The sequence below is a fragment of the Elaeis guineensis genome, chromosome 11, assembly GCF_000442705.2.
Source record: "Elaeis guineensis isolate ETL-2024a chromosome 11, EG11, whole genome shotgun sequence".
Taxonomy (NCBI): Eukaryota; Viridiplantae; Streptophyta; class Magnoliopsida; order Arecales; family Arecaceae; genus Elaeis; species Elaeis guineensis.
Genome location: NC_026003.2, coordinates 101643469 through 101652991, shown reverse-complemented (window position 1 = coordinate 101652991; position 9523 = coordinate 101643469). Strand labels below are relative to the sequence as shown.

The 9523-nt window shown below is 38.1% G+C and overlaps 1 pseudogene; it reads right to left on the bottom strand.

Moving 5' to 3' along the window:
- Positions 1–8063: 8063 nt before the first annotated feature.
- LOC105034511 (NADPH-dependent aldehyde reductase-like protein, chloroplastic) lies at positions 8064–9091 on the bottom strand (annotated as a pseudogene).
- Between the last annotated feature and the right edge of the window lie 432 nt (positions 9092–9523).

Below are 9523 nucleotides of genomic sequence, written 5' to 3'. Positions count from 1 at the left end.
AGTGTGGCTCGACCAACCTGACCACCATTAGAAAGATACATATAAATCATCATATTATAAATGATAATTTTGATAGCCAGATGAGCACCAGGCGTATGGCACCTCCAATGATCATCTAAACTATTGGACCCATTATCATCTAACTTAATAGGAGTCTATGACTTTGTTATCTCCATAACATTGTTATTTTAAGGACCTAATAATTTTTAAAGATTTAGTTACATGTTTTAGAAAAATTTTGATCTACAAGTCATAAATCCTCCCACTAACTTCATCAAGTTATGAAAAGGACTAGAGACAAGTTGGTCCAACCGGTAAGTCGTAAATCTTTCCACTAACTTTACCAAGTCAGATCAAAAAGAATTAGAGATAAGTTGATCGATTGACGTCTAAATCAGTCACACTGATTAACCTTAATGATATGGATCAACTCGAATCACTTAGTGATCTAATCAAAATATAATTTATCATGTTGGTCAGATAAGTGAGATCAGTGGAAGGAATATGTCATTAACTCATCATAGATTCAATCTAGATGAGTAATTCTCAATTAATGACCACCGATCAAGACTGTCAAATTTATCTTAGATACCAACTGGTTAATTGATCTCGATTTGATCAGTCTAATGACTCAGGCTCAACCATTGAGCCACATTCAAGGTCTATTTGGTCTAATCAAAGATATGAACTTCACCAACTACAACTATTATATTTGATCTAGAGTATCCTTGACCTAATCTAAATCAATTTTTGATTAGATTTGATCAACTACTCTTTTTAGTCCATTAAATCTTTGATTCTAATCTTAGGTCTAATTCAATTAAAAAGATCCGATTTGAGCTAACTCATGCCTCCATATTTTATGTTATATCATTAGATCTTAAATTCACAATTCTAGTTCTAAGGATTCATCTCTTAATTCTTAATTAAGTGTAGTATTAACATGGGTTAAGGATGTTAATTGAAACAATTTTAATTTGTAAACTTCTTTACATTGATTTTATGCATAAATATTTAGTTCTTAAAATTAAGTCGGCTCACCCCTGGATTGAGTCAGCTCACTACAGTGCATTGATTAAGTTCTAAACTTAGTCGGCTCATTGAGATAAACAATAATATTTACATTCTATCTATGTAAAATGGATCGGCTCAGCAGAAAACTGAGCCAACCAATCAAGGCACTGAGTCAACTCAAATCAAAATTGAGTCGACTTAGCAGGCAGAAATAGCAACACTGCATAATTTTTAGATCTAAATAATTTTGGATAAATAAAAATAAAATCTATCATAAATTAATTTTAGATCTAATCTAAACTTATTTATAATTTTAAATTTTATTTTTATGATTAAAATAATTTTAATCGTTAAGATTAGATGTTACTATTTTTCGTACAACTTGTATCACATACAACAATCCTAAGATTTTCAAATCTAAAATTTTATAAAAAAATAAACTTTTTCTTTCACATTCTTCTTTTTGGGACATTATCACATGACATCCCTACATACCATAAGAGTGTCCCATCAAATGGAAAGAAAGGATCTTTAAACCCTACTTGCTCTTATGACCAGACAAGCTTGGTGACCAACCCAATCAAAGTACTTGCTAATCGGATCATCTAATCTAATCACATATCATATATGCAATAATTTAGATCTAATCTAAATCATATTAGATCTGATCATAATATTAGATTATATTTAAATCAGATCAAAAATATCACATGCATCATTTAAAATCAGATTTTATTAAAGATCAGCATAAAACTAGGACAGCCTTTTCACTGTAAGGGATAAACTTTACAGCAGGATAATCTCATTTCAATTTATGCGATCAATCAATAATTAAATTTAGATTTAAATTATCAAATATCAGATCTAAATAAAATTAAATTTTAGATCTAATATGCAAGCATATGTCATGTCATAACGAACCTAGACTCTGATACTACTAAAGGGAACTATAGGTGATTTCATATATGTATTTCAAAAATTTTTTAAAATAAATCACAGTGGATCATAATTAGATTCATCATACTAATTAATATATAAGATCTAATCATTAAATCAATCTATTCTAGGATCTATGACATGATATATTGCATATACAAAATCTGAAATAAAAATTTGCATGCATGGATGTATGTAGTAGATTAAATCGACCTCTATCTGAGTTCAAAACTCGATATCTGAGCATGGATCAATGATTGTCACTGCTAAGAATCTATGATGAAAGATTCATCCTGGTCACTCACAGTCGTATAGGATGTTTGGTCTTTACGAAACGTCCACTCGAAGCTTCGATTTGATCGACCTCTCCGAGAGTGCTAGCTCGCACGAAGTCTATGTTCAAGGCTGATATGATTCCTTTCTTCAAAACTCTCAAACATTTCTAGAGGTTGAAGAAGGACACAAAGGAGTAGGATGAGGTGGAGGAGAAGATGGGAAGAAAAGACTCTCCTTTCTCACTTTTCTCTCTTCCCGATATCTTAGACCAAAATCTTAGGGTTTCCATGCCAAAATACCTACGCCCCATAAGTGCCCACGTCCAATTTCTTTGGAGAAACTCTTTCTCATGGTAAAGCCCTCTCTCTTTTGTCACACAAATTAGATCCCATCATATGGGTGGCATTTAGGAGTGGATAGGGATGAGTTCAAATCAAATTTGAGCTTGAATCACTTGAAGATAAGGATCAAGTTTAACTTGAATTCAAATCCAATTTGAATTCAAACTTGAAATAACCTTTATCCTTATCCACATAAGCATTGAGAAGAGGCAAGAAAGCACTTAGGGCATGGAGAAAATCATTGAGACACTTTCTTTTTGTCGCACAAAGCAAACCTTCACAAGGTGGGCCAGTGAGTGTCAAGATAAGGATTGTTTTAAGTTCAAATTCAAACAACCTTTGAATTCAAACCAAAACCCCTTCTTATCATATCCAAAGTGGGTGACTAAGGAGTTATGAGTGTGAAAATTCTTCATGCATAATCAATGAAGAGCGTGAAAACAATTCGGTGTGGTCATGGGATGGTAATAGGGAGAAGTCCAACCAATTTGGACTCTTAGGTTTTAGTTATTTGGTTCCAACTTGATCATCAACCAAATCAAATTTAGTTAGACTCAAATGATAAATGAAATTCAATTCAATTAGTCTCTTATATCTTTAATCAAATTCTAATCTAATTAAAAATTGATTGAACCAAAGTTCTGATTAAATCAGAATTCTTCATGCATAATCAATGAAGAGCGTGAAAACAATTCGGTGTGGTCTTGGGATGGTAATAGGGAGAAGTCCAACCAATTTGGACTCTTAGGTTTTAGTTATTTGGTTCCAACTTGGTCATCAACCAAATCAAATTTAGTTAGACTCAAATGATAAATGAAATTCAATTCAATTAGTCTCTTATATCCTTAATCAAATTCTAATCTAATTAGAAATTGATTGAACCAAAATTCTGATTAAATCAGAAATAACTCTCTCTTAGTGATTAGGTCATCTTATAACTTAATCAGATCAAATCTAATTGAATCAAATTCAATTAGACTTGATCCAAATCTTATTACTTAATCAAATTGAGCTAAGTAACAATCTAATTACTAATTAATTCTTCATTAATTCACTAACACTTAGTAAATTATTACATCAAAACTTTTGCTTAAGGTTAATCATCAATCTCATTGACAATTATACCCATGAACGATTCTCAATCATCGATCAGCCATCCGATCAGTAAGAATTTTTTTTAAGTGTGACCTCATAGGTTCGAACCTAAATTGATAGCACAAGAATAAATTTTTGTACCAATCAAAGTGACCATCTAGCAATGATACCTGACGTCTGGATAGGTCGAATGATTGTAAAGCAATATTCAAGAACTCTGGACTATGGTTATCCTATAATTCATCTTTTTGATCCTGAATGCTCAAGGATGATCTAGGGTTTAAATGTCAATTCTGGATAAGTCATCCATATTGTATTTCAATCTTTCAAATCCGTCACATGCATTATCTAGGCCTAGACTTTACTAAATTGAAATACAATGATGCATTATCTTCTATAAACTGGAGGGTCAATCCTATCTTGACTCATATATCGACTTCACAAGTATTTGACTGTATCCAAAAATTTTTTAGTACTGAATTAAAAATTCAGATAGTCTAGCATCAAAGTACAATAAGTTGCTTGCAAGTCATCATGGTGATCTCAGATTGGAGAGATCTTTATACCCATATCTCTCAGAGCTACTCTTGATAGTAGAGTATCCGAAATTGATCACTTTCAGTAAAATATATTTCTGTATTTCATCTGCATGTCATACCAGTATCTCTACATTCTTTGGTTAAGAGGGCAACCAACCCATATGACACGCAACAATCTATACTTGATAATCACTATCATCTTAGTAATAGCATATCATTTGATCGCGAATAGATTTAAGAACTAAATGATAAATCCTCCTTTATTGATCAAATTAATCTTAAGAACTTCATCACAATACAAGAGTTCATAAAGAAGATGTACACTTTGTGATAAAAAAATTAAATAACTTTTATTAATAAATAATTCATATATAGTTATAAATAGTACAATCATCAAACGATTGTCTTTGGGACACAATTCTCAAGAGGTACCAATGCTTGTAGTTTGGCATAAATCTACTTCTATATAAATGGATAATTATTATATTTCTATCAAGTATTTCTCTATTGACACATCTCTTACAAGAACAATGAGTCCGTTCTTGAGCTAAAGTGCCATATTTCCAAAAGCATAATCATCCTCTTTATATTCAGCAAAAATCACTTTGTCGACTACTCGACGGTCCATCCAACTACAATCCATGGCACAATATCTAAAGATTCTGCATATACAAATACAAGGCAAAATGCTTACCAATTATTTTATCATTTAAAATGGTTTACATAATAAATACATCCTATCATCCACTAATAGGTATAGAAGGTCCTATCCTATTTAGGAATTACATTAATTCTATAGGTCAATTACAGTAATCAAACGATATGCAATAAGGGCTGAAAAAAATTTTAGTAGTATTTTTTCTTAGTTTTCCTCATACGACTGTGAGGAGAACTAAAAAAAATACTGTCCAAAATTTTTTTCAAACCTTCAACATACTGTTTGATTACTATAATTATCTATAGAATTAACTATAATTTTTAAACTATCCAAACTGAACAGTCAATTGACTAATGTATATAATTTTTTTATCCATATAAAAATATATAAATATAGAGATATCGTAGAATATGTACATTAATCAAAAGATAGATCTATAGTTCTATGCAATATAAAATTTTTAAAAACAGATGACTGAGTAGAAAAAAAAAGAACAAAAAGCAGAGCAAAGCAAGAGCAAAAAGAGAGTCAGAAGATGCAATATCTATTCTAACAAAGATAATTAATTAAAAATTAACCATCCAAAATCTTCATCATATCCAGAGCTGAAACTAAGCGAGGCTGGGCCAGGCCCTATCCCTACCTGAGCCTAGCCCGAAAATTCTTTTCGAGTTTCAAGTCAAGCTTAGGCCTGATGATTTTAGAAAAAATCAGGCCCGGGCTTGACCTGACCCATTTGGGCTGGCTCAAACCATGAGATAGCTGCAAAGTAAGAAGGCTACAAATTAAGAGTAAAAATTTAAAAAAAAAAATAAAATAAAAACTCAAAAATAGTACTTATATCAGAGACCAACAAAGTAAATAAGAGAAAGAGCAAAAGAAGAAAGCTCAAATCTGCTATTAAAAAATAAGGCATTGCATATTTCTTTGTACCTTTAACCATGAGGTGGCTGCAAGTAGTTGCCTGCGATGTAACAGACCGTCTAAGCTTGTCCTGTAACTACAACAACAAAAATAGAAATGCATCACCTCCATCTCTCTTTAGATTTTTTAGACGCATCTCGCACAGGCAGTCATCATAACTTCTTTATGAATAGAGCACTGTAGCTGATCCTCCGTATGTAAAGTATTATTCCAAAAGAGACAAAAAGAGGAGAGTGAGCGAAAGAAAAAGATACAAAAAAAGGCTAGAACTCGATTGCCTAATAGCAGGCCGTCTAGAGTTCACCAAGAAAACAAGAAATTGCCGCAACCAAAATGGATGGAGGGAGGGAATATGAAAATTGAAAAACCTAACAAAGGCCTTTAAGAGAGTTAAGTTGAATGGGTTTGGGCTAGGACATGCAATATGGACCAAGAATTTAGGCTGGTTTTGAGTTGGATGCGGGCCGACAGTATCGGACCCACTCTCAGGTTAGGTTTCGATCGGGCCTAGGTTGGACCAAAGATATACCCAAGCCTAGTCTAAAATTCAAATGGATCCTGTAATTAGGCCCAAGCTTGATCTGAACTATTTGAAGCCTAGTTCGAAGCCCGACTTAAATTCGGACCGGCCCGAAGTCCATCGGACCAATCCTGACCTAGTTCCAGCCCTAATCATAATTAAATAAAATATCTAATTAATTAATTAAATTAATATCTAATTAATTAATTATCTAATTAAAATTAATTAATATATTAAAATAAAAAAAATTTTAGCGATGGCTCTACTGCCGTCGCCGTCGCCGTCGCTAATACTCACCAAAAGAATGGGTACACGGATGCAGGGACATCGGTGGCATAGGAACGACAGTTGCGGGGATGGGGATGGTGATCTAGCACAAGGTCGACGGATCCAATAGGGGGAGAGTGGATCCGGCAAGGGGCCGACAGATCCGACAATGGAGGCGGTGGATCCGATAAGGGAATGACGGATCCAGCAAGGGAATGGCATCATCGGCACGGGGAGAGTGGATCTGATAAGGGGGGCGGTAGATCTGGCAAGGGGGCGGTGGATCCGATAAGAAAACAACAGATCCAACAAAAAAATGACGGTGCAGGGATTCTGACGGCACAGGGACCGCAAAGGAGGAGGCGACGACATATGGACAAAGAGGGCGTGTGCTAGAGAATCGAGAGGGGATACGGCGTAGGAAATCCAGCAGGCAAATGGCAGCCACAGGGAAGCGACGTAGGGATACCAGCGGAGATGGTGGCATACGTGAGTTAGGGAACTAGAAGAGGGGGAGAGGGGTGGTCGGTCGATCGTCGATGGGGATGATGAAAATCGAGGGCGGGGTGGTGGGAGAAATCAAGGGAGAACAAGAGGGTGGTGGGGGGTCGGTCGGTCGCCAATGGGGGAGCCAAGCAAGATAACCGAGAGGGTGGTGGGGGAAAATGAGGGGGGGACGCTAAAACCCATGAGGAGGCCAAAAATCGAGGGGGCAGGGAATCGATGATGGGCTAGTTTAGAGGTATTAGTGACGGCTAAAGTGGTGGCTAATACTATTCAGTGTTTCTGACGATGCTTATAAGCATTGCTAAAAAAAAATTAGTCATCGTTAATAAATTTGTTATTAGTGACGGCATAATGCCATCGCTAATATCCATCACTAATAAACTTACCGATCAAATAAAATTAATTAAAATTACTAGTTATTAGCGATGCTTATAAGCATCGCTAAAAATAAAAAAAGCCATCACTAATATTTTTTTTTGCAGCGGCTTCTCTTTTGGTCACCATTGTTGATCGGTAAAAATGTTTATTGGCGACGGCATAATTGCCATCACTAATCGTCGTTGCTAAAGGTCCTCTTCTTGTAGTGTTAAACAGGGTAGATAAGGCAATAAACAACCATTAAATTTAGCAAAATTATTTAGCAAAATTAGGGTGGTGATATCAGAGCATTGACCTCGATATGGTGGAGAGAATGCCGCATGCCCCCACTTTTTAATGGCGTCCGGGTTTTGCCTATAAATACTAGCTCACAGGCAACCATCAAAATATGCAATCTCTCCCCTCATACTCACTCTTTTTTTATTTCAGATTTCTGACTTAAATATCAGATGATCCCTGTTGGAGCCAACTCCGATCAGAAACTTAGTTTGCAAATTCAGCCATTGCCGTCTTGCAATAACGGATAAATAGAGAGATTAGCCCTTCCAAGAAGCTCTCTTCCGCGTTGGTTCCATATTGCTTATAGATCAAACAAAACAAGAAATAGCTCTTATAATAGAAAGCTTTATTTTTATTATTATTGATACAAAAGGAACAAAATTCTTCCTTACACAAAGCCTCCGTTGACTCGGATCACCTGGCCGTTGACCCAACAGGCCTCGTCCTTGACCAAGAATCCGACCAAGGGGGCCACGTCCGTGGCCTAGCCGATCCTCCCCGGGCTCCGCTGGATCACCCTTTCGATCTCCTCTCCTCTCTTTCCGGCGAAGAAGAGGTCCGTCTTGATCGGCCCCGGCGCGATGCAGTTGGCGGTGATCCCTGTCCCTTGAAGCTCCTTCGCCAGGATTCTTGTCATCGCCTCCACCGCGACGTTGGACGCGGCGTAGGCCGAGTCATTGGGGAGCAGCGTGCCCGCTATTGAAGACAAGAAGGTGATGATTGTCCCCCCTCCGCCACGGAGCAGCCGGTTGGCGGCCTCGCGGCAACACAGAAAGGTGCCCTTGACGTTGACGGCGAAGGTCTTGTCCCAGTCCTCGACGGAGGTGTCGGCGAGGGTGGGGTACTTGGAGTCGAGGACGCCAGCGCAGGCCACGAGGATGTGTGGAGGGGAGGAGAAGGCCTGCTCGGCCTGGTCGAAGACGGAGCGGACCGATACCTGGTCAGAGACGTCGGCCTGGACCGTTACAGCTCGGGTTTGGGAGGGAGAGTTGAGGCCGGCGGCGAGGAGGTCGGCCCGGGCGGAGCTGGAGGAGTAGACAAGGACGAGGCGGGCGCCGAGCGCGGCGAGGTGGAGAGCGACGGCGCGGCCGATGCCGCCAGACGCGCCAGTGACGATGGCCACCCGGTCGGCGAGGGAGAGAGCGGTGGATTTTTCGGCCATGGCTTCGATCGGTTTTGTCTTCTGGGAGGAAAAGGAGGGTTGGTTGTTGGTTTATTTATCGCTGATGATTCGAAGAAGGTGGGCGCGGGTAGCCGTCGTGGTCGGCCTGGCGGCTTGAACCAGAAAAGTCCAAAGGATGGGTGAGGTTTGGACGTCAGGGGTGCCATGAGGAGAGGGATGGAGGAGATGCTGCTACGCATGGAACAGCAGATTTTTTTGACCGCAGATAAAATGGCTCCGTTTACAGAGTCCGACGTGAAATTGAAATGTGCCCCATGATGGTTGATGCTGCAACAGGTGTACTGCACCGTGAGCACGTTCGATGTACCGCTCAGATAGGCCAAACGGAAGAGCATGTTAAAATAAAGAGCTAAAATAAACTAATTAGGTTTAGAGGTTTTGTTTAATTGACCGTGGCCACGTCAATTGGTCCTAAAAGCTGGCAGCATGAAAAGTATGTTTTCTATTATTGGTGCAAAATTTCATCGATGCCGGAAAAACTGGAGTCGAAGAGATCACGGCTGCCATCGGGATCTACAAGGAAAGTCTAAACCGGAGTTCGGGGTGCTCCGATAAAATCCTCCGACGCTCAAGTCAGTACTCTGCTTCAACAAAAATGGAGCACTC